Source organism: Oxyura jamaicensis, chromosome 20, assembly GCF_011077185.1.
Source record: "Oxyura jamaicensis isolate SHBP4307 breed ruddy duck chromosome 20, BPBGC_Ojam_1.0, whole genome shotgun sequence".
In the NCBI taxonomy this organism is placed as follows: Eukaryota; Metazoa; Chordata; class Aves; order Anseriformes; family Anatidae; genus Oxyura; species Oxyura jamaicensis.
Window position 1 is genome coordinate 2,182,396 of NC_048912.1, and position 23,402 is coordinate 2,205,797.

The window sequence follows — 23,402 nt, forward strand, 5'->3', positions numbered from 1 at the left end:
TCAGAGTAGAAAGCAAAGAGAGACAAGCCCAGAGTGAGTCACTGGCAGGGCTGGGAGCAGGGTCCCAGGGTGGTGGGAAATAGCCAGTTTATGTTTACATGTGGTTCGTAATACAGAGAACATCAACACCAAAAATACCTATGTAAATCAAGGCCAAGGGGGTTCAGACCCAGAGTATTCACCGCGGACCTCATCCAGGGGTAGAAGAAGATGAGGAAAAAACCTTTAAGATAATGGGATTTATTTTAAGAAAGACTGTATTTTCAGTAAAAGATCAGAAGGGGAAAAAACGTCTTCTACACATCCACTTATGGGCAAGCCTCAAGGTGAGAAATTTAGAGGGTGGTTCTGGTTTAAGCCCAAAGCACTGGGGAAAGTACCCAAATTATTTTCCATATAATTTTAGGAAAAGAAAAGGGCCGTTAGAGCTGAGCAGCCCTGTGCACTTGGTGCCTCGTGTTGCTCTGAAAATCAGATCTCACAATGTCAGTGGGCTCTGTGCGATTTCTTAGGAAAGGACCCCAAAATGCCCAGCCTGTCCCTGCACTGCTCCGGTAATGCCATCGCCTCGGTGAAACACTTTGTACTATCTCCGGAGGGAAGGAGGATCATACTGACAGCTCAGCTGTGCAGTCTGGAAACACGGCACAGAGTGCCCTATGCGTCCTTCGAGGAGTTTGCTGCTTGGGAGGACACGGTCACCAGGTATAGCTGAATAGTTTGAGAGAGTCACTTCATCCTCCCGCGCAGGGCAAGGGCACTGACCACATCTTTGTTGAGGCAGAAATCCTCAGAACCTGTATTAGGCAGTAACCATAGCCTGCAGATGTAAGAAGTGTTTTCAATAGATGAAACTGAAAGATCAGATATGGAGGCTTAGTACCTTGTTACTTAAAAGCACCCACCTTCCCCCTTTTCCCCCCCCTTTCCTGGGAAATTTGGTATATCAGCTCCTTACTGCTGTTTTATTATCCACAGTGAACTCCTTTTTCTTGCATTTGGGTTGTTCTTGCTCTGTAGAACACACTCTGAAACACCGAGCTGCTCTCCAGCGTTGGGGTGCAATGAGGTCTGGTGGGGGTTTGCAAATGCCCACAAAAACCGGCCGAGCTGGGAGCATTTTTACCTGATCTGAATCACACGGTCAGGCCATTTCTGCGATGTCCAGTGCTGGAAATGTGAGAAAGGGACTTGTTTCCTCGGTGTGCAACGTCAGGACCTGTCCTGGAATCAGACAAACGAAGCCATTTGCTTGCCTTAATCAAGGCATCTCGTTACAGGCTGGTCCTAGGAGCAAGTATTAAGCATACAGTATTGTGGCATTATTTATGACTTGCACTGACACTGCATCACTCTGTTATCCATACTTATAGAAAAAGACCCACTGTAAGTATAATTAGTTAATAAATCACCATGAGTGATAAACAGAATGATGGATGCAGGTTTCAGTTGATCACTTTTTTATTAAGGGGAGATAAATCAGCATCATATTGTTGCTGTAAACCTTTCAAATTGGTCAAAAAAATCTTGCCATGCTGAAATGCAGCAGGGAGGTGATTACCATGTCAATTGTGCAGCAACAAATTGCACCTGATAATTGATATCAATCAATCCCTTTAATTTCTCTTCGATGTAATGGGTGTTACACATCATCCTGCTCTCCTGACTTCCAGCACAGCTTCTGCAACCTTTCCTCTGCCAAAGACCTCCCCAGGCTTCCCCTCCAGCCTCAGCCCACCTCCCCGGGGCTGCTGCAGCTGCTGGAGACCTCCAAGACTCCTCCAGGCAGCCCTGCGCTGCTCTTGGTCGCTGCTGCTCCAGTCCCCAGCTACCACGGCCGGGCAATGGAGTTGCTCCACCACCTTCCGGCTTTATTTTTGCTAATGACACTCCCTGGTGCTCACAGCACTCGAGGAGCAAGGTCTGGCTCTCCACAAACATCGCTGCAACACTGCTTTATGTGCCGGGTGCCCTGCTCTGCATTAACCCTGTGCTGCTGGCCCCGTACCCCCAGGGACAGGGAACTGTGCCTTCCCTGCACCACGTGCGGTCACATTCAGCCACCCACAGACCCACCGGGCCTTGTTCCCCTCCCCAGGAAGTGTCCCAGGGTCCTCCCCGAGCTCAGGACACCACCGGCACTGCTTTAATCCACAGCTCCCATTCGATAGAAATTTGGTCTCTGTTACCAAGTCAGTTTCAAGTGTAAAATTGCACCTGCAGCTAAAGGCAGGGGACAAAAATCACTTGGGAGTTACTCCAGCTATGGTTTTACATGGCTGTAGGCAATGGGAAGGCTCGCTTTGGAACAGCGGGAGAGTTTGGCCTGATGTGCACGCTCAGGACAGAAGAGCAGCTCTGGGTTTGCCTCCTGGAGGGGCTCTGGTACCCAGCTCTGTGTGGGGAACAGCGCTACACACGCTTCCTGCCATGGCCCCAGGCGAGGCTCTCACTTCCTCTGTAAGACCACGCGGACCTTTCTCAGCCTGTGCACTTGCATGGCAAAGTCCAGCCATTTGGAAGACATCATTAGAAGCAATTATTTTTGTATCATGCCCATAGCTCATTTGCAGTGGTCCAAGCCCCTGGTGCTGCCTGGACGAGGATCCACAGGGTACCCTCGATCACTTCTCTGCCGACCCACACAAAGCGGAGCAGCTTCGCAGCACGCATGCTGAGTTGGGCTTGGCCTTGAGCTACGAGGGGATCTTTAGGGCTAGTTCACATCGGCTGGGGGATGCCCACGTGGCTTCTGCAGAGGTCATGGAGCAATTTCAGCTTCTGCACGTGGAGGGTGTGGGTGGCAGCTCCCGTTCCCATCCGCATTCAGTCTGCAGCTCTGGCTCCTTCTGCCTTTTTCTGTTTCATCACGGTCTCCCTCTGTGCACATCGAATCTGTCAGGTCTCATATCCCCATGACATAGCATCCTCTCATATTATACTTGCCATAATACAGAGAAGATGAATATTGCCCCATAAATGCCTCTTAAGTTAATGTAAAACTACATCTCGCTACATCATGTATTCAACAAGCCGTCATTTTCCTCATAAATTTTGAAGAGCATTTTAGCTTCTTGAAGCAATTGGCTTGTGCGTCCGGCTGGGAAATAATCACAGCCCCCGGGCCAGGCTGGGTGCGGGGCAGTAAATCAGCCCCAGGCTGAGCAGTTCAGCCCTCCCCGCCCGAGCACCCGCACCTGCTGCTGGCTGCTTTTATGGCCTCAGCTCAGCATCAGTGACCCCGCTCAGCAGCCAGCCCTCTAAATCAGCACCAGGCAGGTGTCACTCCAAGGAAAACAGCCTCACTGCTCTCTTTGGGGTGGAAAATGAGGATTTCTGGTGCTGTAGTATCGGTTTGGGACAGCAGAATCATCGCTCAGGGACGCGTTTGGCACTACGGGGCTGCGATGTTTTATTTCACCAGGGTATTTCCACTCCTGCTATGGGGTGAGTACACAGTGCTGGAACCAGCCAGCTTCTGAACGTGCTCCAGATTTGCCATTTTGGCACAGGACCATCAACCCAGCAACCTTCCTGCAGCTGAGAGGCACGCTCCAAGCTGCAAACTGTGTGAATCCTTTTTGGTGAACATGGACTGAAAGGAGGAACCTCACACCTTGGGTGCTCAGCTTGAAGGAAGCTCTGAAGGTTTACAGGATTTGCTTTAAAAACACCACGATGTATAAGGATGCCCAAGCACTGGGACAGACCTGTCTTGCTAGAAATAAGACCAAGAGCTGCTCACACCTGCGTTCTCCAGGGGTTAACAGAGATCAGGGAAGCGAGAGCAGCCAAACCCTCTTCCCAACACACACCAGCCCCTTTTGCTGGTAACCACCGTGACCTTTAAGCCACAGCAGCGGGCTGAACTCCGCAGCAGATGAGTTTCCAGGCCTCCCTTGGCGGTCATTCCCCCTGAAAAAACTCATTGTGCACTTTGGCATAAATAGCTAGCTCCAGCTTCTGTGCTGGGGAGGCTTGTCAGGAATGATGCAGGGACATATACCCGCTGCATGCCTGAAGAACACTTACACACATCTTGAATTAGTCCCTTATTTTTCCCATACAAAGCTTCTGTTGCCAGAGGAAGCCCTGCTAACACCAACAGCATCTTTTCACCACGCTTCTCTCTGACAAAAATCCCCCTCTGCCGTCGGGGCTGTATTTGCCGTGGAGTCAGACATGGATGCAATTTTTGGGCAGCACCTCCTGGTGATGGCGAAGCCCACCAAACCCCAAAGCCCACCAGCCCCTGGCTGTGCCCACCCCGGGGTCCCCCCAGCCGAGCTGCCGGCAGCCTCCCCCGAAGGGAATCCATTTCCTCCCGGCCACCGCTCCTCGCAGAACTGCCTTTTGGGAAGCTTCAACACCACCAATTCCCTCCTGCATCCGCATACCCTGAACGAATGACCCTGCTAGTGGTGCAGTTTTTCCCTTCGCCCGCCTCCCCCCCCTTCCTTCTCCCCCCTAACTTTGATTTGATCAGGCCAAATCTGAAATGATGTGTGAAAGTAATGATATTTTGTAATTAAATCTCTGGTGATGGCGCCTCTAATTTGTGGTACATGCATTGTTCATAAGGAAAAAGGCATCAATTCATTTTCTGACTGGCTACTCCAGGGACTCATAATTAGACCCAGTTCATCTCTTGCTGCCTTGCATATTAAAGAGCTACTGAAACGCAAAGGGAATTTGGGAAAGGTTTTTTTTTTTCCTTTTTTCTTTTAAACCTTCTAATAATGTTAGCTCAATTAGAAACTCAGAAATTAAAAAAAAAAAAAAAAAAAAAAAAAAAAAAAGGCAAGCTCTGGATCATCCAGAAAATAGAGGCTGAATTTTTAGCCAGCTGGCCAGGTCAGGGTGTTCACTGACCCACTGTGAGACCAGGGATCACTTTTCCCTATTCCCTTTGAAATTGCGGTATTTTTGGTAGGATTTGTGGAAGAAAGCCACACCATATGAGGCACAACCCTGTCTTAAGATGCTGCCCTTCTGCTCCGCCTCCAAAATGAAAGGGAGAAAACTTTGGCTCGCTACGATTCGAAGCAGATCATCAAGGAAACACCTCGGAGAGCACGCTGCTGCAGCCAGGGAGGCGAGCCAGCAGGCACACAGGTCGTTTGTAGGACCGGTGCTATAAATGCTTGTTTACATGCTGCACTATTGTACATTCACAGAATTTGCTGGGAGATTTTTTTTTTTTAAACTGAGTCTTGGAAGGAATACAGCCAGTCCTGTTGTATTTACGTATTTATGCCGTATTTATTATTAACATAATAAAAATATCCAGAAGGTACTGGCAATTATAAGCACCAACCCCAGAGATTCCCCAAGCTTCCCACTTACAGCAGCCCGAGAAACTACATTCCCATCCCACAAGGATTTAAGAACAAGTTCTCCCGCTGAACTAGTATGAAGTCAAATTCTCAGAAGCACTTGTGTCCTGATCACCCAGGAAAAAAAGTCGCTTGGGTCACAAGTATCTTGGCTGGGTCTTTTTACCCCAAAGTAGGTTAACCTTGTTGGTGTTTGCTTCCGAAGGGGAAGTTGCTTCAATTTAAGAATCCAAGGCTGTAGTGCAAAAATGCCCAACCCAGACACTGACATTTTCAATGCTTTTCTTCCCCTTCAGTCACTTGTCCAAGGAAAGTGATTTTTGGGGGGAGTTTGGCAATTATTGACAGATTGACAGCAACTTGCTGACTGCAGACAACCTATTGTGGCCGTGCCCACTGCTGCAAGCCCTTTGTGCTGGTGGCACCCAGCTGCCCGACGCACGCCAAGAAGCACTACAACAGCCATTTCGGGCACGGTACATCCCTGCCACCCCAACTTCATGGTTCCTTGTGCCACCGGATCCAGACTATTAATCAGAAAACTTCTTGCTTAAGGAAAACAACAGAAAGGCAGCAAGCAGGGCAATAAATCTCTCTGCTGAGACATGGGGTGATACACACTGCCCACCCCAGCAGGAAGGCTTCACCTGGCAATGCCTCTCCGCACTTCATCTAGTGGAGCTGGGCAGAACTGAGCAGTTACGGCAGAGCGCACACGCTTTGAACTGAGAGGTATTTTCAGTAAGTTCCTCTGCTGTTAACACAGGACCCATCCTTCCAGCCTCACATACAGCCAGGTTGGTTTCGTGCCGCTGTGCTTCAGCAGGATCTCCCAGGCCAGACCCCAGCTCCCAGGATGAGTTGCCCTTTCCTTTTTTCACTGGAGCAGCAAGAAAGCACTGACCAGGCAGCAAATGGGAAATTCAGTTCTTGCACAGGTGGAAGGCAAGGAGAATTACCACCCAGACCTGACACAGTATGATTTCTGCCCTCTGGGCCAGAGCTGCCATCACGCAGAGGACATCCCCCATGCAGGTGCTGTGCTCAGGCTCCAGAAGAGGCTGTCTCCATCCTGGCTGCGAGGCAGGGCAGCCAGAGCTGCCTGTCTGAGTGCAGCAGCCTGGGGAGCGGCTGCTCTCGAGTCTTCCCATAAGAAAGGTGCAGGGAGGCACAAGGAGCTGCACGGGGCAGCGCCCTGACAGCCCCTCTGCTGCCCAATTCACGAGCACATGAGAGCCTCGCAATCCCTGCCAGACCGACTCAGCTCTCGCTGGGCTGTGCTGCTTCTTCAGGACTTGCAAATGCCCTGTTCCACGGCAGGGCGAAAGGCACAGGGATGGGGACCCTCCTCATCCCCCCACCTCCACTGCATGCCCAACGCCCCCGCACCTTTGCGGACCAGGGCCTCACCGAGGGCTTGCTAATGTGTTGGGCCATGGCAATCATTTCTAACAGGGAAGGTATCAACATTTCAAAACAGTTTAATTATTCTGAGAATGCTTAGCTATTAGCAAAGACAAGAGAGCTCAGGGCTATTTTTCAGCATTAATTTTCCATTTGAAATGAATTCCTTTTGGTTACACTTTTTAAATGTTTCTTTTAATTAGACGCAATTACTTCAGAAGAATTGCTTTTATTTCTAAGCCTGAGATCTCAATGATAAAGCTGTTAACTGGCCGAGCTGAATGCTGTGTATGGCTCATTTAGCTGGTACACTAAAGTATATTGAACTAGGAAATTATACAGTGAATCAGCTATTAATTCATTTTATGATCCTTTCACTCTAACATCGTGAATGAGATCTTCAGGGGGAAATTTAGTCACAATACATATAATTGTTCAACTATATATATGCCACTGGTTTACTGCTCTCGGGTTACAGGCACTGCAGGGCTGATCTGAGTGCAACTGAGCAAACAGCCCTGGCTCCTGACAACGGGAGGTCCCGCGCCAGGACCAGCCACGGACACATCCCCTGCCAGCCTGGTGTCACCACGATGTGTAAGGCAGGTAGGAGCTGCTGGGGAGAACTGAGAATCAAAACCAAATGAACCCAAGTGCCAGACTGCTGCAAGCCACCTGAGAACTCTTAACCAGGTTTTCTCCAAGGAGTCCATCCAAGTCAGGACAGTTCTCAGACCAAGCAGTGCTTGCATTGCAACTGTGATCTCAGGGGTGAGTTCGGCAGCTGCTACACCAGCAATTGATCCCAGGGAGGTGGGATGAAGCCTGACGTTAAGAAGCACTGCTGCGGCCACTGTCTTGTAGCACAGAATCCCCCCTCGTCCCCAGCTCCATACCCACTGCAGCACCTCACACTGCAGCTTTGCCCCTTACTGGGTGTCTGCAAAGCTGATCCTGCCACAGGGACATCAGGGCAAGGCAACGGGAGCATGGGGAGATGGACTCTGACCCCTCGCTAGCTCCTCTGGGGCTCTCTGGGACATCCATGCCTGGGATGATGCCACTTGTGTTTGGGTCTAAAACCCCACCTGTAACATCGGTGATTTCCCAGACCACTAACAGACTGTTAAACTCATCCTCACAGCCCAAGAAGCTAAAGAAATCTGGTGGTCCAAAAAGGACACAGGGATTTGCACTTCAGCCCTAGCACTTCCTCCTGCAGGGAACACCATCACACAACCAGTGCGGGAACCAGGCTGGAGCCCCAAGCACAGAAAATGATTTACCAGCACGTCGTGAGCACTGCAGTAGGGCTTGGATGCACATTAGGCAGTTGTACATACTGCAGAGTCACCATATGGATATCTTTGTAATTGAAAATGTAATGTAAACCTTGGCATCCAGGGCCTTCTGGAGAAATCATTGTGGAAATGTCATATAATTAATGAATTGCACCAGCTAGCAGGGGAAAAAGACATTTTAACCACAGGATCATGGGACTTTATTACTGTAGATGGACTAAATCTATATCTTTCGGCATAGATCAGACCTGACAAAAGTGAGGTTGCCAACTGGCCAGGTTTGTTTTTACTAACTTAGCTCTCTTATTATTTTAATGAAGTCCAACTGATGCTGCAGAGAAGCCAATTTCTCCAAGTGCTGCCAATAAATTAAAATAAAGATATTATGTATGAAGATTGGCAGGTGTCTCCCTGCAGATTTTATCAAGCTTCCAAGAAGTCCTCCACTTCAGCAAGAGCCAAGGCCAAGCATTAGCTATGGAAGGCAGCAAGACAGTGGGGTTCAGAGCAATTAGCAGAACTGTAATTAGTACCAGCTCAGCACTTAACAGTGTAGATGTGCAGAGAGGTTCCCTTTGGACCACTGAGACACAGAACTAGGGCTTGTAGCAACAGCTCAGGGCTGGCCTTAGAGCCTCTGTGTGAACATAGGACCTGTCCTCATGCCCTGGGGCTTCAGTCACACCCATCTGAATCCAGCCTCATTCAGACCCACAGCACAACTGCAGCTAGAGTTTGTACGAAAGGCAGAATGAGCAAGTCCCACTCCTTATGGGACAGGTCCTGTACTGGCCACAGGCCCACAAGAACCTGCAAGCCCCAGAGGAAAGGCAGCCCCAGAGCTGGGTTGCAGCCAGAAGCAATGCAGCTGAGACTTTCTGGGTCTGGGAATCTGATGGCAAGCTGCCACTGCCACAGCCTGCATGGGAGGAATCTGGTCGGTGAGTGCTCACTGCTGCAGTCTGGGCTTTCCCTAAGCACAAAGTCTTTTTCTTCAAAGCCTCTACAAGAGGCAGGAGAGCTCACATCCTCCGAGGGAGCGGGCTGCTCTACCAGAGAGAAGAGATGAATGCCCTCCCTCCCCTGTGAGCATGGGACAGGCCAGATCCTCATGCAAAGAGCCACATGCTCGATTGTCCTCCCCGTACCACACTGCCATTACGTCCACGTGTCCCTAAACCATCTTTGGAAAGATCTCTTGGCAATCTTCCTGGGACAGCCTGCCTTCTCCATTCTCTGCTGTCCATAGCAAGGGTGAAGGAAATGCACATCCAGCTTTCACGCTATGGACACATGGTCCTGGTGTGAGAGTGACACTTGGCAGCCCGAAAATATCCATGCTTCGGAAACAGCAGCTTGCCACAGCGGTGACAATAGGGTAGAGCAGAGGTACACAAACGTGCTACAGGAGAGAATGGTGCGTACAGAATAAGGACTCTGAATCCAAACACACAGGTGCTCATAAATCCAGGGTCTGACCTGGGGAGTTAATCCAGATCTGCTTCATCAGAATCTGTCCCAGAGGTGTTAAACCCATGTTGCAAAGGCTGTTCAGTGGAAAAGAGAAGGGAATACAACTGAATTGGAGTCCCACCCACCAGCAGTTCTGTCTTGCATCTCTTCAGTTCTAAGATTTTACATTTTTTATTGCTTAAGTGTTGGTTTAATCCAGGGTGCAATAGTGTACAGAAAAGTAGTGTTCAGGAAGAGAAAATACCCAGGGTTATAGCAAGACTATGCACTAGTATACATTAATGACTTCAGTTAATTAGCCATATAAATTAATACTAATGTGATACCCTTCCTTAATTATATTTATCAATTAAGGAAGAAGCTTTTTAGTATTGCTATTTCACATTTCCATAAATTTAGCTGGAGATGAAAGGTTCAGTAAAATTCCTTGAAATTTCCGAAGAGCTGTGCTCCAGCACTCCTGCCACCTCCCAAAGCCCATCCCAGCTGCATTTCTCCCTGAGCATCTTGCTTCACACTTTTTACTTTCACCTGCACTTATTGTTTATATGGCAAACCTTATAGGTTCAGTCAGAAGGCCAGCCTGCATCATGCCCAGCAGAAGCTGCCCAGCCTGCACCTGACCTGTACCCACCAACGGGATGTGCTCAAGGGGATGCCCAAGCTTTCAGGCAAAATTCCCCTGCAGCCTGGCCCAACTCCTTAGACACCACTGCAGTGTCCCAGCTGGAGATGTGCACACACTTGTGCACGGGGAGAACCGGTGAGCACACCCGTGGCACCCCACTTGTCATCTCCATTGACACCTTCCCAGCTCATGGTGTTGCTTGACTTCATATCAAGCAGAGGATGGATATCATTTTTTAAAAAGAGAAATAAAACATCCCCCCGTTCTCTGAAGGCAAAGGCGGACAGCCCATTGAAACAGACCTGTTGTCCTTTCTTGTGCTGCTACTACCCAGAACCACACAGCAACAAAAAGATATGATTCTGTAAAGTTATCGAGTGCCGGGCCTTCACATTTGTCTTCCAGTGACTCTTAAGTCTTCCTTTTCTCTATTGAGTTCCATCTCATTGACTTCCTATAAACACTAATACAGAGCCGGGGCCCACGGACATGCCTGGAATACAACGCACGCCGCACAGGCACGGCTCTTGTGGCTGGGCTCAGAAACCCGGAGAGCAAGCTGATGGGATGCAGCTAGCAGAGCACTCGGGAACAGGAGCCTCCTCCTTTGCCCCTAACGAAACCCCAAAGTGTAGTTTGTTTTTAAACTTCTGATCATAAGTTATAGGTGACTTTTCACCTTTTGTAATTTTTCCTTTCTTTATGTTCTTGAAGGTGAAATCCCCACATTTTCACAAGACTTCTGGAAGTGACCAAATCCTCTGCTCCACACCAGCCAGACAATGAAACCACCACGTAGGAAGACTGCACAACAGAGACCCTGTTAATGCTCAACCATGTGCGGCATTCAAAGCGTGCCTCTAATTAATCACCAGTTAGCTGTCTTCCTCGGGCAGCATCTTCCATCTTGTCTGGGACACAATGAGCTTCCTCCCCCTTTGTAGTCCTACACGCTCCTCTTCCTGTTGGGCTTGATGACTGCCGGCCTCCTCGCGGGCTCCCCTCCCATGCCAGTCTCCCACCCAGACATCCTCCTGTTCAAACATTAACCCAGGGCACTGAAAGGCTTTGCTGACTGCTCCATAAACAAGTGAGACGACTGCCATGTAGCTACCGGCCTGCCACAGCGCTGGCTCCATTAGCATCCCAACCCAACTGCCACCGAGTGATTGCTGGGACAACGGGAGAATGGGTGAATGGAATTGCCAAGGAAGATGAGCCACACTAAGAGCATGAGCTGAAGTGGAGCTGAGGAGCAAGGAAGTTGCCATGGGTAGCCCACCTCCAGCAGCACACCCCACTGCTGATCAGTAAGGTTTGCTGCAGGAAATATCCCCGTGGCTCATCTTCCCGCAGGCAGCCTGGGAGTCACTGCCCCCTGCCATCCCTTGAACCCATCAGCCTGGGGATATTCTTAATATTCTTTAATATTCTTATAAGTGTGGTGTTCCTGATGGACCGTGGGAGAGGTCCTATGCAGGATAACTCCTTGGCTTGTGCAGCACGCAGGCTGAGAAGCATAAACCTTCCTCCTCTGTACCTGTGGCTTATTGCTTTGCGTAGCTTGCAAGAAGCCAAAACTCAGGCTGACCCAGAAAAACTGAAACCCAGAATTCACACATGACCAAACAGAAACCCCTAGAAAGGTTAATCACAGGCCTCTAATTAAACTGCCTTTGAGATGCAGTTAGAAGGTAGAGTCCAGGATGGTCACGACCAAGGTGAATTTGGGGACTTGCTTGCCATCCAAAAAGCTCAGCTGAACTTCCCAATCCTTTGACCCCCAGCCGCCAGGTAGCACCAGGGCCTCGTGCCTCCAAGAGCGGTCTCAGAGACCTCCCCACCAGCACCGTCTGAGCCCAGTGCTGAGCCAAGCAGCAGCCCGGTGGGGAAGCAGTGCTGCTACCTGCGATTTTTCACACCTTCACAACCCACACCAGCTCCCACGCTCTCTTCTGCTTTCCAGACGCTTTGTGGGATAAAAAAGAATGTGATAAAGCATCTGACGATGCAGGTGGTACCATCTGCTCCCTCACCAGCTGCTGCTGCCACTTAACCATCTTTTTCTATCAAATATTGGAGAACCAAGGCGACCCCGTAGGAAGCAGCTTTCAGGGTAGTCCCAGCACAGGAGAGCACTTCTCTTGTTAGGAAATCCTGGTCCTAGAGCCATCAAGAGCCATCTGTTTCCCATGAGGGCAGTCCTGGGTGTGAGCTAAAACTCAACACCAAAGAAATTTAACCAGTTCCCAGAGTCGCCCGTGTGGCTCTACCCATAGGTTTGTTACAGAGCTGAACAGGCTCCTGGTGCAGAGCACAGAGCTCTGTGCAATCCAGGGACCAGAGGAAATCAGGATTGCTCCACATGCAAGGCTGCAAGACTGGTGTGTGTCTTAGGAGCGTGCAGCCTACCAGCAGAGGTAGCTGCATAGGCTACATGCAAGAGGAGGGCTGCAGCACTGTGGTTTTGCAGAATACAGCTGTAACTACGCTGCTAGATGAGAAGGGTCCAACCCCAGGCTCCATACTGGGCTCCCTCCCATCCTTGTAACACGCACTTAAGTGCTCAGACAGACAAAACCCTGTAGCAGCCAGCAAAAGCCTGGGCACACTTAACTACAGCCTCCTTGAGGAGTGTTAAGACATTGTGTTAGTGAAGGTCACATCCAGCTGGAGGCATATCCCTTCCTCTGCCGTGATAGAAATGGCTCCAGCCAGCCCACTTCGGAAAGCATCCTCAGCTATTTCACTTTGCTCTACACAAGGGCTCAGTGATGTGGTCCTTCTGCAGAAGGAAGTCAGTCACACCGTACTCAGTGCTTGAATTTGTCATCACTGCAATGAAGCCTGATTTTGGTGTCAGTTTTACTACGAAAAAAACAAACAAGAAATTGAAAATGCAAGGCTATTAAAACATTAAAACGGACAGTAAACCCAAGTCCTAAGACTTAGGAGCCCAGTGACATCACTGCACAGTTACTAAAAAAAATAATCTGTGGTACCCTCAAGTGCAGAAACTGAAATGGGTCTTGGGCTTTTATGCTTTAGAAGTGAAGGTGTTTTAGATCAGCTGTCAGATCAGGACAGGACTGGGTGGTGCAATGGTGAATCATTCAGGTAAGATACTGAGGATATCATGAGTCATTTGGTGGAGATTTCAAACCAATCTGTTTTAAGAGCACATAGAAAAATTCCTCAGTAGAACAGCAGTGGCTGGACTGCAGCAGGACATGCTCATGGGACAGTCATGTATCTTCCTCTGTTAAGCAAATGGAGGAAAAGCAACAGTTTCCCCTCCTTGTTTGCATTTTTATCTTCCTTTAAAAACAGCACAGCTTCCACCTCACCTCTGCCAGCATCTCTACTGTTTCACTGTCTCCTTCCCAGCTGTGCTGGAAAAGGGGGGCTGAATTGCAGAGAGCCCTCCAATTAAGGCTGAGCAAGCTTGCCACCCAGATCTCAAACACACAAGCATCTACCAAAAAACATGCTGTTAACGCGTTCACTCAAAAACTGAACAAAAATATTTGGTAGGCTCAGAGGAAGGCTAGACGCTGCTCATGATAATTCACATTTTGGTTATTGGTTCCAAACACCAGTGCTTGAAAGGCTGCTGTAAGAGGACATGAGAGCAGCTTACACCGATCACCGTGCCACCAGCACCTCATTGCCAACAGCGCTGAGCAGGAGGAGCTCCGAACACCATAAAGTCAGAGATCCTTCCAGACCACCTCTGCAGCCTGGGGACTCCCTGAGGCAGGAATCACTTCGGGGATCACTGCAGGGCTTTTCTCCCATGCGCTTGTCTCCTTGCACTCAAAAGCCTCCCAGCCTGCCACTGTGGTTGAGGAGCTGGGATGGTCTCGCTGCAATCCCTCACGGACTGCTCTGCGGGAGCAGCGTGGTGCCAGGGAGAAGCGCTGTGCTCGCTGGGATAAGCAGCTCTGCTCTGACAGTTAATCCTGCCCTCCTCGCCACCAGTAAAACTCGGGGTTAAGACAGATCAATGGGCAGCGTGTTTTATCTTTCTTTTAACAAACACTCCCAACCAAAGGTAAAAGATCAGTTACATCTCCAGGCTAGAAAAATTGCCTTCACTTTAAAACAAAGCCACAAAATTGTAACTCACTGCTGAATTTTATGTTCTAAGGCTTTTCTTTGAGGGGCGAAGTGTAACTAGATAAAAGTGAATAACTAGACAAACGCCTTTCCTCTCCCCTCGCTGCCAGGCTGTCCCCTGGCAGGCTGACCTGTTGGAGGGCTGCCTCTCTGGTGATGCCAGGCTGGCCTCTGGGGAGACAGCTTGGGAACGATCATTTTAAAAACCTCCTAATTCCTCTGCTCATGCAGGGGGAAGCAGATGTCAGATGAGCCCACGTGCTTAGGGAGATTGAGGTCTCAGCTCACCCCTTGTCACTGTAACACCAAAAGCCAGCACACACAGAGCACTGGGACCCCATCCTGCTCCCCTGCCACCAGAACATGCTCAGAGCCCCACCACGCTGGTGGCCGCATGCCCAGGACCACACTTCCAGCTCCCTCTGTCTCAGACAGCCTCACTGCCCCCGAGAGGCAGCTGAGCCTCCCCAGAGCAAGGTGAGCAAGCAGCACCAGCCATCCCATATGCAGAGCCATTTGAGACTGCGCGAGGTTAGGAAGTCCCAGTACCCCTTGTTGCAGATTAGTGCATCGACCTGCAGATCTGCCTGACCCCAAAGCCCTGTCGCACCTGCAAGGTGTGCCTTTGGCATCCAAACCTCTTCAGGGTCTACCTGCCAACCATTTTCCAGAAGCAAGGAGACATTCTTCAGTGGTGCCAGCCCCCTCCTCAGAAGGAGGGCAGGGGAGGGATAGTACCTGGATTTATCACCCCAGCAAACAGCTGCCAAATTCATCACTCAGGAGTTTGCCTGTGATATATTATTTAATATCTAGAAAATGCATTAAAAATGCAGGGTCTTTTCCTTGCCAGGTGATTTTGATCTTATTGATTATTCTCTAAATCACTTATTGTGAGTTTGCTCTGACGCATTTAGCTTTTGGGCAGAGGAACCCAGAGCAGCTTCTCGCACTTCGGATCTCCAATTTTTGCTTCAGCACTTTGCAGGCGGCATCACCAAAACCCAGCAGGTAACAGCCCCACGCACCGCGCTGCAGGCTGCCCCGTGAGATGTGCCCTGCTAGCATCCTCGCCTGCTTCATGGCTCATCTGTTTTGACTGGGGAGGCAAACTGCAAGGCCAGCACTGATGCAACAGTCCCGCCATTGTCCAGCCACCCGCGATCTCTCCCCCCCTTTTCCCCAAGCAGCAACTCCCTCCCACTGCCTGCCCACACAGGGCCTCCAGCCTGCTGTTCTTTACATATGCACCTGGGCATCTGCATCCTGCCTGGCCGATGATTAACTTGTGGAGCTGCAGTTGTCAGCACTGTGAGTTACGGCTGCTTCTACCCAGCAGCTCGCAATCAGCTCGGAGAAAGAAATGCTCACACCTCAAAACTGGTCAAAATGCTGAGGGTTTATAAAGAAAAAGCCCAAGGAACACTTCCCCCTAAGTTTAAGGTCCAAGAATCAAAGCCAGCTCTGGAAAAGCTTGAAGCAAAGAGCCCTGTTGTGGGCATTTATATCCCCAGGTCACCAGGGGATGGGACTACCTGCACCGAACTGCATGCTCTGCTTATATGCCCTGGCAGCCTGGAAGTCCTATGAAAGCCAATTCCCACCACTGAGAAACTTGGTGGCACGTTCTGCTGGTGCTGCTTAGTCAAATTAATGGCAGGAACAGGCTCTTCCAGCACCAAGGGGCTGCACTGCCAGCACAATTCACTCACAGCAGTGGGGCTAAAGCAGGGCCTGGGAGCACCTCCGGTGCCCCTGTTTTTGGGCTCTGCTTCAGCGGCCCCAGCACGAGACCATGGGAATAACCTTAGCCCCCTGCTCAGAGGACAGGCCAGCTTCTCCCAGGAAGAAAACCTCCTCTGGCATTTTGTGTCCTTTCCCCAACCCAGGATTTTGCCCCAGGCCTGGGAACCAAATCGAGAAGCAACCCAAAGCAAACATTGCAGAGCCAGAGAAGGGGCTGAGGTGGATGTGAATCTGCAGAGCTCCTGGAGCTGGAGCTTTCTTGCTTCATAAGAACCAGCTCACCCATTATCTTGAGCTGATTCACTCTCCTCTGCACATCCCCTATCTCTGCTCATCTAGAAGCTATTGCCTCTCAGAAGCCTCCAGAGAAAAGCGTTAGACAAAACTTCAGATTTATCCTGAGAGATAATCTTCAGGAACGTTTTTTAATCCCTAGAGCACTTTGCAACACAGCATGAGTGTTATACTGCTGTGCATTTGGAGGCACAGGAACGGCAGGGCAAGGAGGGTTGGCCACTTGGGAAGGTCTACAGGTTATTTCAGTCTCATGCACAGCTCTTAAGCCAGCACTGGTGACAGCTGCATATTCAAGGGGTACAGAGCAATACTACAAATCAGCAATGCTTTCAGCCCAGAGCAGCATTTTGTCCTTACACATTCAGCATTTCTTCTGTCTGGGGTAAGTGAACCTGTTGAGTACCAGTGGCTGTTTCAGGAGATACCACGGATCCCTCCCTGCAGCACCATACAACAGGGACACCCTTCGTATAACAACCCTGGAAAACTGCTTCCCTGGCTTTTGTGCAAGAGGCCAAACTGCAGCCAAGCGATGGGAAAGAACCTCCTGCAGTAAACACTTGCCAGCTCAATTGCCACACGCTCATCTCTGTAGCGCAGGACCTGCACCCATCTCTGGGAGCAGCTGCCCTGGGAAGCCACCCAGCAATCAGGGCAGTGATCTGTATGCCCGCCTGCAGTCCGGGGCACTGCACAGATCTCAGGTCAATGGGAGCTGCAGGGATCCTCTGCTTCTGGGGGAAAAATACACAGGCTAAAAGCAACTTCAAAACCACGTTTAACCTGAGCTCTTATCTTTTATCCCTTTAAATATCCAAGCGGCTACTTTTGCAAGCATGAAGCCTGGACTCCAGCTACATTTATTTCCCTCTTTCATCCCAGCTGCAGCTCCTCAGAATTTATCTCTATGGTTAACTTCCCCTTTCATAATATTAGCACAGTTGAAGCACTTGCTTTCCTGTTGCAGGCAGTGATTATATAGCAAATTAACCACAAGCTGTTCAGTCCAAGTCCAGCAGTTGGAAAGATGCTCCTCTGAGTAATGGTTTGTGTAGTTGATGCTTTCATCTGTAATTTGCATTTGTAATAAATGCAGAAATAAAAAATGGGGCCCGTATTTAAAAAAATAGCCTGGGATGGCAGGGGCAGGCAGGCAAGGCAACTGGGGTGGGGGAGACACCCTGGGAGCTTGTAGGGCTGTGTTGCAGGGTGCTACAGCATCTCCTGCCCAGGGAGGGCAAACCCACGCACACGCCTCCCCTGCCTGTGTTTGTAACTGCCACACAAGCCATGGCTGCCTGCCCAGCTGGATTTTACACAAGAGGCACACAAAAAAAAATAAAATGAAGCAGAAGCTAGCAGTTTGGTATCAGCCATTCCCACCAGCAGGATGAGCCGTGCACTTGTGCACCCACCCGGTCATGCAGGGCCACACCAGGCAGCCCAGCAGGCTGGCAAAGCCTTTCCCCTAGAAGAGCAGGGCCCCAGGAACACCTGGAGAGGAACCAGGAGCTCTGAGATGCCCACCAGGCTTCCCAAGCCCTGCTGACATGTCACTGTGTGCTCTGCCAGCTGCCCACTGCCTGCCCTGGGGGAACCTGACCCAGGGTGGCCACATCCAACACCAGTGCTCAGAGCAGCGCAAGGCCAGGCAAATGTGTAGCCGCAGCTGAAAAACACCCACATCCACCAGGGAGAGACTCCACTGGGATATTTATCCACCAGCTGGCAGAGGAGGTGCACAACTGCTCCTGACCACCAGGAAACCCCACACCCAGCAGCTGCCCCCTGCATCCCTCCCTTGCAGGTCTAACAGGAGCATCTGCTCTGAGGTGGTTGGTGGGGAAACCAGCCCACCCTGCACACCGGCTTTGTGCCCCTGCCTGTATTTATGACCTGTAGCAGCTGTGCCCTGCATCGCCCACCCTGGGGCACTGCCTTTGGGAAAGGCAGCCCCTGCTCGGTAAAGATGGTTCCAGCCTCACAGGAAGGCCTTGAACCCACCCATAAAACCCCAAGTCTGGGGACAGAGCCATGCTCTCTCAGCTACGGATGGAAGGGAGAGCAGCAGGCAGAGGGCCTCCTCCCCACAGACAGCAGCAGGCAGGCAGCCACGAGCAGTTCCCCGATCCTGCACCGTGCTCAGCCCACACGGGTGTGCACAGCCCCGTGGTGGGATCGCCCCCACTGCTGGGGCACACATAGGCATGCAGCTCCTGGGCATCCCCTGGGGTGGCTCCACGTCCCAGCAAGGACACGGTGGAAAAAAAGGTGGCTGCCTTTGACTTTTGTTCTACAAAAGAGACCATCTCTCTACTTAATTAAATAAGGTGGAAAGGACAGGAAAGCAAGTTTCTTAGTATTTTGAAATGCAACTTGCTACAATAAGGAACCAACTGAGAAGCTCCCTAATACTTTGGAGAGCCCAGCCTTTTAAAATGGATTTATCTGATGTCAGATCAACTTTATCTTTACTTCTGTGCAGCAGTGAGCACACCTTTCAGCACCATACCAGAGTTATTACTTATGAATCACATCTACACATTTCATGGAGCTACTGAAAAATATATTAGACTTCCTAGCTGGGCAACCCCAGACAGACTGCTCTGTGCAGGACTGAAGACTCCCTTGCTCCCCACCAGCACACGTGCATGCCATCCACACCAGCCTTCTTGCTGCATTCTGCATGGCTCCCCAAGAGTGCTGAGCTCTAAAGCAGGAAGGCCCATGCAGAGTGATCAGAAGACCAGACATGGCCTGTTTGCTTTTCTTTGTGCACTTTCCACTTCTGTTCTAGTGTGTCCGGCCTGGTGAAGAAACTTCTTCCTAAGGTGATGCTGAAAAGCAGCCAGCGCAGGAACATGCTCTGATGCCTCCCCCACCGAGCTGTGACAGGGTGGCTTGGGATGCTGAAATAGTTCATCTTTCTGGCTCCCTCCATGGGAAACATGCCAGTCTTCAGGCTCCAAAGGCCCTGCAGCTTTTAAGAACTTGCCCATCCCAAGCTAGATGTAAGTGGCTGAACTGAGCATCCAGTTACAGAGTCCAGGCTGGGTAAAGCAGGTATTGGTGGGTAGGTAGGAGCCACAGCCTCGTGCAGTGGTTCTTCATCCAGATACTGCACCACTGGTGGTTCCGTGATCCACTTCTCCACCAAGCTGCCACAGAAAACACCCCTCCCTCCTGCTGCACAGCTTTTATAGGCCACATGTGGGCAGACACCAGCCAGTGCTGGGGAACTCCTGCTTTACCTGTGGCCTCTACAAGAGTCTGCGACAACTACCAAGGAGGTGCCTTTGCTGGGGGGACAGAGGGGACACAAGGAGGGAACTGTCCTAAGAGACCTCTGGGGGTACCCCGAAGGAATAACAGTAAGAGATGGATGAACAGCATATGCACAGGAGGGAAGTTACACACACTGCACAGAGGGGAGAGGGGGAAGAGAAGATTGAATCTTCCTGGAGACCAGTGAGATTCTATAAACATAATCAAAATGTAATAGAAACTTTTTGGAAATGCTGTTAGAAGGAGAAAGCATCAATCTTCATGGAACTCCACTCAACAGGCTTTCTCCAGCTAATCAATCACGGTCAAGACATGGGCCGTCCCATCTGTCTGTGCAAGGGACCAGGAGGAGATTGCTAAGTGCCTGGGCTGGAGCTACCATCTCAGTACCAGGCAATTCATCATGCAGGAAGAGAAGGGGGGGCAGGAAGAGAACGGAGAGGAGGAAAATAATGTATAACACTAATAAAGTTTCTCCCCCCGCCTTCATTCCCAACCAATTTTTACTAAAGGAGCCCAATCCAGAGGGGCTGCAAGCAGGGGGGCGGGAAGGGGGATGTGCACTGGGGAGGAATCTGGTTACAAGATGCACTCCAGTAAACAGAGACAAAAGCTGTCATCTGCATACTCTCCCTCTGCGAAGCCCACACTCACCACCACAGCTGTGGGCAGCTGCACAGGAGCCAGCCTGCACCCGCAGGACCCAGGTCCCTCTGGTCCAGGAGCAGGACAGGGTGCTGGTGAGGACAGCAAAGCTGGGGAAACGCAGAGGAGAGCACAAGGGAGCTTCACCTGCTGGCACTGTGGGGAGAGGCCAAGCCTCTGCATGCAGACAGCTTGATTTTTCCCTAGAAGCTCCCACAGCCATTCGGGAAGGGGGGCCTTGAAAGCAGAATAACATGGAGCTTAAGGACTCAAAGCACACAGCATCTGCAGCAGACATGGGATTTTCCACAGCACTTTACACTCACATGTGTGCACGCAGGGCAGGGACCTGCACGCAGCAAGGAGGGAGTTTCACACGTCACTCAAATCCCCACTGACTTTCGGAGCTTTGGCATCTTCTCAGCCCTCACAGGACAAAATCCCTTCCCTCCCCATCTGCTCATCACACTGGGTTCCTGCCCCTCTCCTTTCCAGGGGCCACCAGTAGCAAGCAGCCCCAGCAGCTGCCTTACAGCCAAGGGCTCAAATCCACATTTGTGTGAAAAAGGACTATTTCCCCTGTTAAAGGAATCCAGAAGTGATGCAATACAACAGGACTCCCATTCCATCCATCCTTCCAAATCTTGAGAATTTCTCTTTCCCACAGGATTTTTGAAGTAGAGGACAAAGCTCCCAGTAGCATCCTTTGAGCCAATACTGGTGATTTTAGGCACTGCCTCTCCATGCATAACCCAGGTTTAACATGTTCTGTGCTACTCTTAGCATCCAGTCCCAAGGACTTGACAAAACTTCCCACATCTGCTAACAACTAATAAAATACAGCAGGATTTCTCTAAGGACACAAGCAAGGTTCAGTTCAGACTCAAGCCCAACTCTTTGCCATTTCCACTGCTTGTCACAGCACCTGAAAAGGCCCTGGAATGCACTAGACAACAGAACCACGCTGCAGAAGTTCTCCCTCAATTTATAAAAATAATCTTGCTACTTGCACTTTGGCCAGCTCTTGTAAAGATTCTTATGTGTTCAGTCCCAGGTAAATGGGAAACCAGAACAAATATGCTCATATTAACAGCTGAGATTAAAGGGCCATTTAAAATAGGAAGCCAATAAAGAATCATGACCTAACCATATATATATATATATGTATTTGCTTGCCTAAACTTAACCTAATGGATTGACTGGACACTGCAGGTGAAATTCCAAAAGTGACAGTAAGTAGGTGAGAGATTTACTCCTGGATATTTATTCATTCTTTCAGAACGATGAGAACCCCACAGCTTCCAGTAAACGTCAAAATTCTTCCTTTCCTCTACAGATAAAAATAGACTCCACTTAAAAATGTAGTGACACAGGATTTTAGCCTCTACTGTAAGTGTAAATATAGCAACAAATTAAGTAGACACATCCAGTAAATAATGCTGACATCCCCGAAGGTGAAGTTGCTGGAAGCCTTTAAGCTAGTCTGTGACCAGGTGGCAAGAAAACATGGTTTCACCATTACAGTGGTTTCCTTTAGGGTATTAGCCTCATCCTGTGGTGCTGCTTGTCCTCTTCTTTCAGAGGTACCTTCTCCTCCCCTTCCCACTTTCCCAGACTAAAATTTTCAGGGGTTCATTATTGTGAGAAGCCAGTAAAAAACTTTGCTCAGGCTACAGACACATCAACAGCTCAAAAACATGAGGTTACTTAAAACTTCCCAACGTATTGTCAGAAATTTAAACTACTGACACATGGGTTATAACCACTTCATTTACTTCTAGATGTACTTTTAAAGATGCACATTCACTTGCTCCTAACATGCTTGTAATCACAGCTAGTAACTCATTAACCTTCTACAGCCAGCTTTGAGTATAAGGCACAGCTCACCAAAAGCCAAAGCAGAGGTCACAGCCCATGGAAGGGATCCGCCGTTCTTTACTGAATGGAGCTGTGGCTCCAGGTTTTTTTCCTCCACTCTCCCACTGGAGGTGGGGAGGAGCCACCACCAGCACAATCAGCTGGAACTCAAGGAAGGGCCGCACTAAAACCAGAGCTCCCAGCTCTCCCCCAGAGCTCTGATCCCAGTGGACCCTCAAACGTGGAGATTTTCTTCTTTGACACCAAAAAGCTTAGAACAAGTCTGAAAGAGAGAGGAGCTGACTGATGTGAGCTTATCCTCACCTTATTTTTTTTCCACCCCACAGACAAAGAGAAGGGCCCGACACACCACAAGGGCAAAACAAACACCAAGCACAGCACCTGTCCCAGAGATCCATCCTTCCTCCAGCTCCTCTCCAAGCAAACCAGGTGGTGGTGTGCCGTTAGCTCCTTTATATACCACCCTTCCTCCACCTGGAAAGGGCAGGGACAGGTTCAGGTGCCCCAGGGGAGCTGGGGGCAGCTGCAGAGGGTGGGTGGCTGCAGGAGCATTGCTCGCAGCTGGGCATGGCCACAGGCCTCAGCACGGCCGCAGGCCTCAGCACATCCCAGCCCAGCCAGGGCATCATAGGCAGCAGTGTCAGGCACAGGTTTTCTGCAATAAAATTCTTCTTTGGCTGATATACCGTTATTCCCCACCCATAACCTTCCTCCCTAATTACCATGAATGTAAATGACCTCTGGTGTAAGGTTTATTGTAACGATAATTGAGATGTGGATTTTTAATAATGACCTCCTGGATTTTCCACTTGATTTCCTGATTTACTTTATATTTCCAGGAACACACACAAAGGTCTGAGCTTGCCCTCTGTTAGGCAGTTTATGTAAAGTCTGATCGTGACCTCCACTGCTTCTTCAGGCCATGGTCTCTTAAATTGTTAGATGCATCCGAGCTTCTGGGTTTCTGAAGGGCCTCAGGGATTCAGGCTGGTTCCCACTGACTGGCTGTGGGATGGGGAAGGTTGAAGCCCTTTGGTCACTGTGGGCATTTTACTTTTCATTGGGCATTTTACTTTTCACCTTAGCATGGGCAGAAAAAGCTGAGACACCAGCCGGGTGGCAGGAGAGCATCCAAATAATGACATAGGATAGTGGGGAAGGAGCTCAGTATTGAAAGCCAGGCAACTTATTACATCATGGACAACTTGGTAAAGAAAATATGCTGTGCGAATTGTTGGAGGAATTTAAATAAGGAAAATGTGCTCTCTGAAGCTAAACTTTGGTCCAGAA

At 49.9% G+C, this 23,402-nt stretch overlaps 1 long non-coding RNA gene across 1 annotated transcript; it reads right to left on the minus strand.

Moving 5' to 3' along the window:
• Nucleotides 1-229: 229 nt before the first annotated feature.
• On the minus strand, nt 230-22,538 carry LOC118176912. The gene is made up of 3 exons (XR_004755566.1): nt 22,494-22,538; nt 1,127-1,287; nt 230-820 (listed from the first exon to the last, which is right to left on the minus strand). It is a non-coding gene; the product is annotated as an uncharacterized LOC118176912 (long non-coding RNA).
• Between the last annotated feature and the right edge of the window lie 864 nt (nt 22,539-23,402).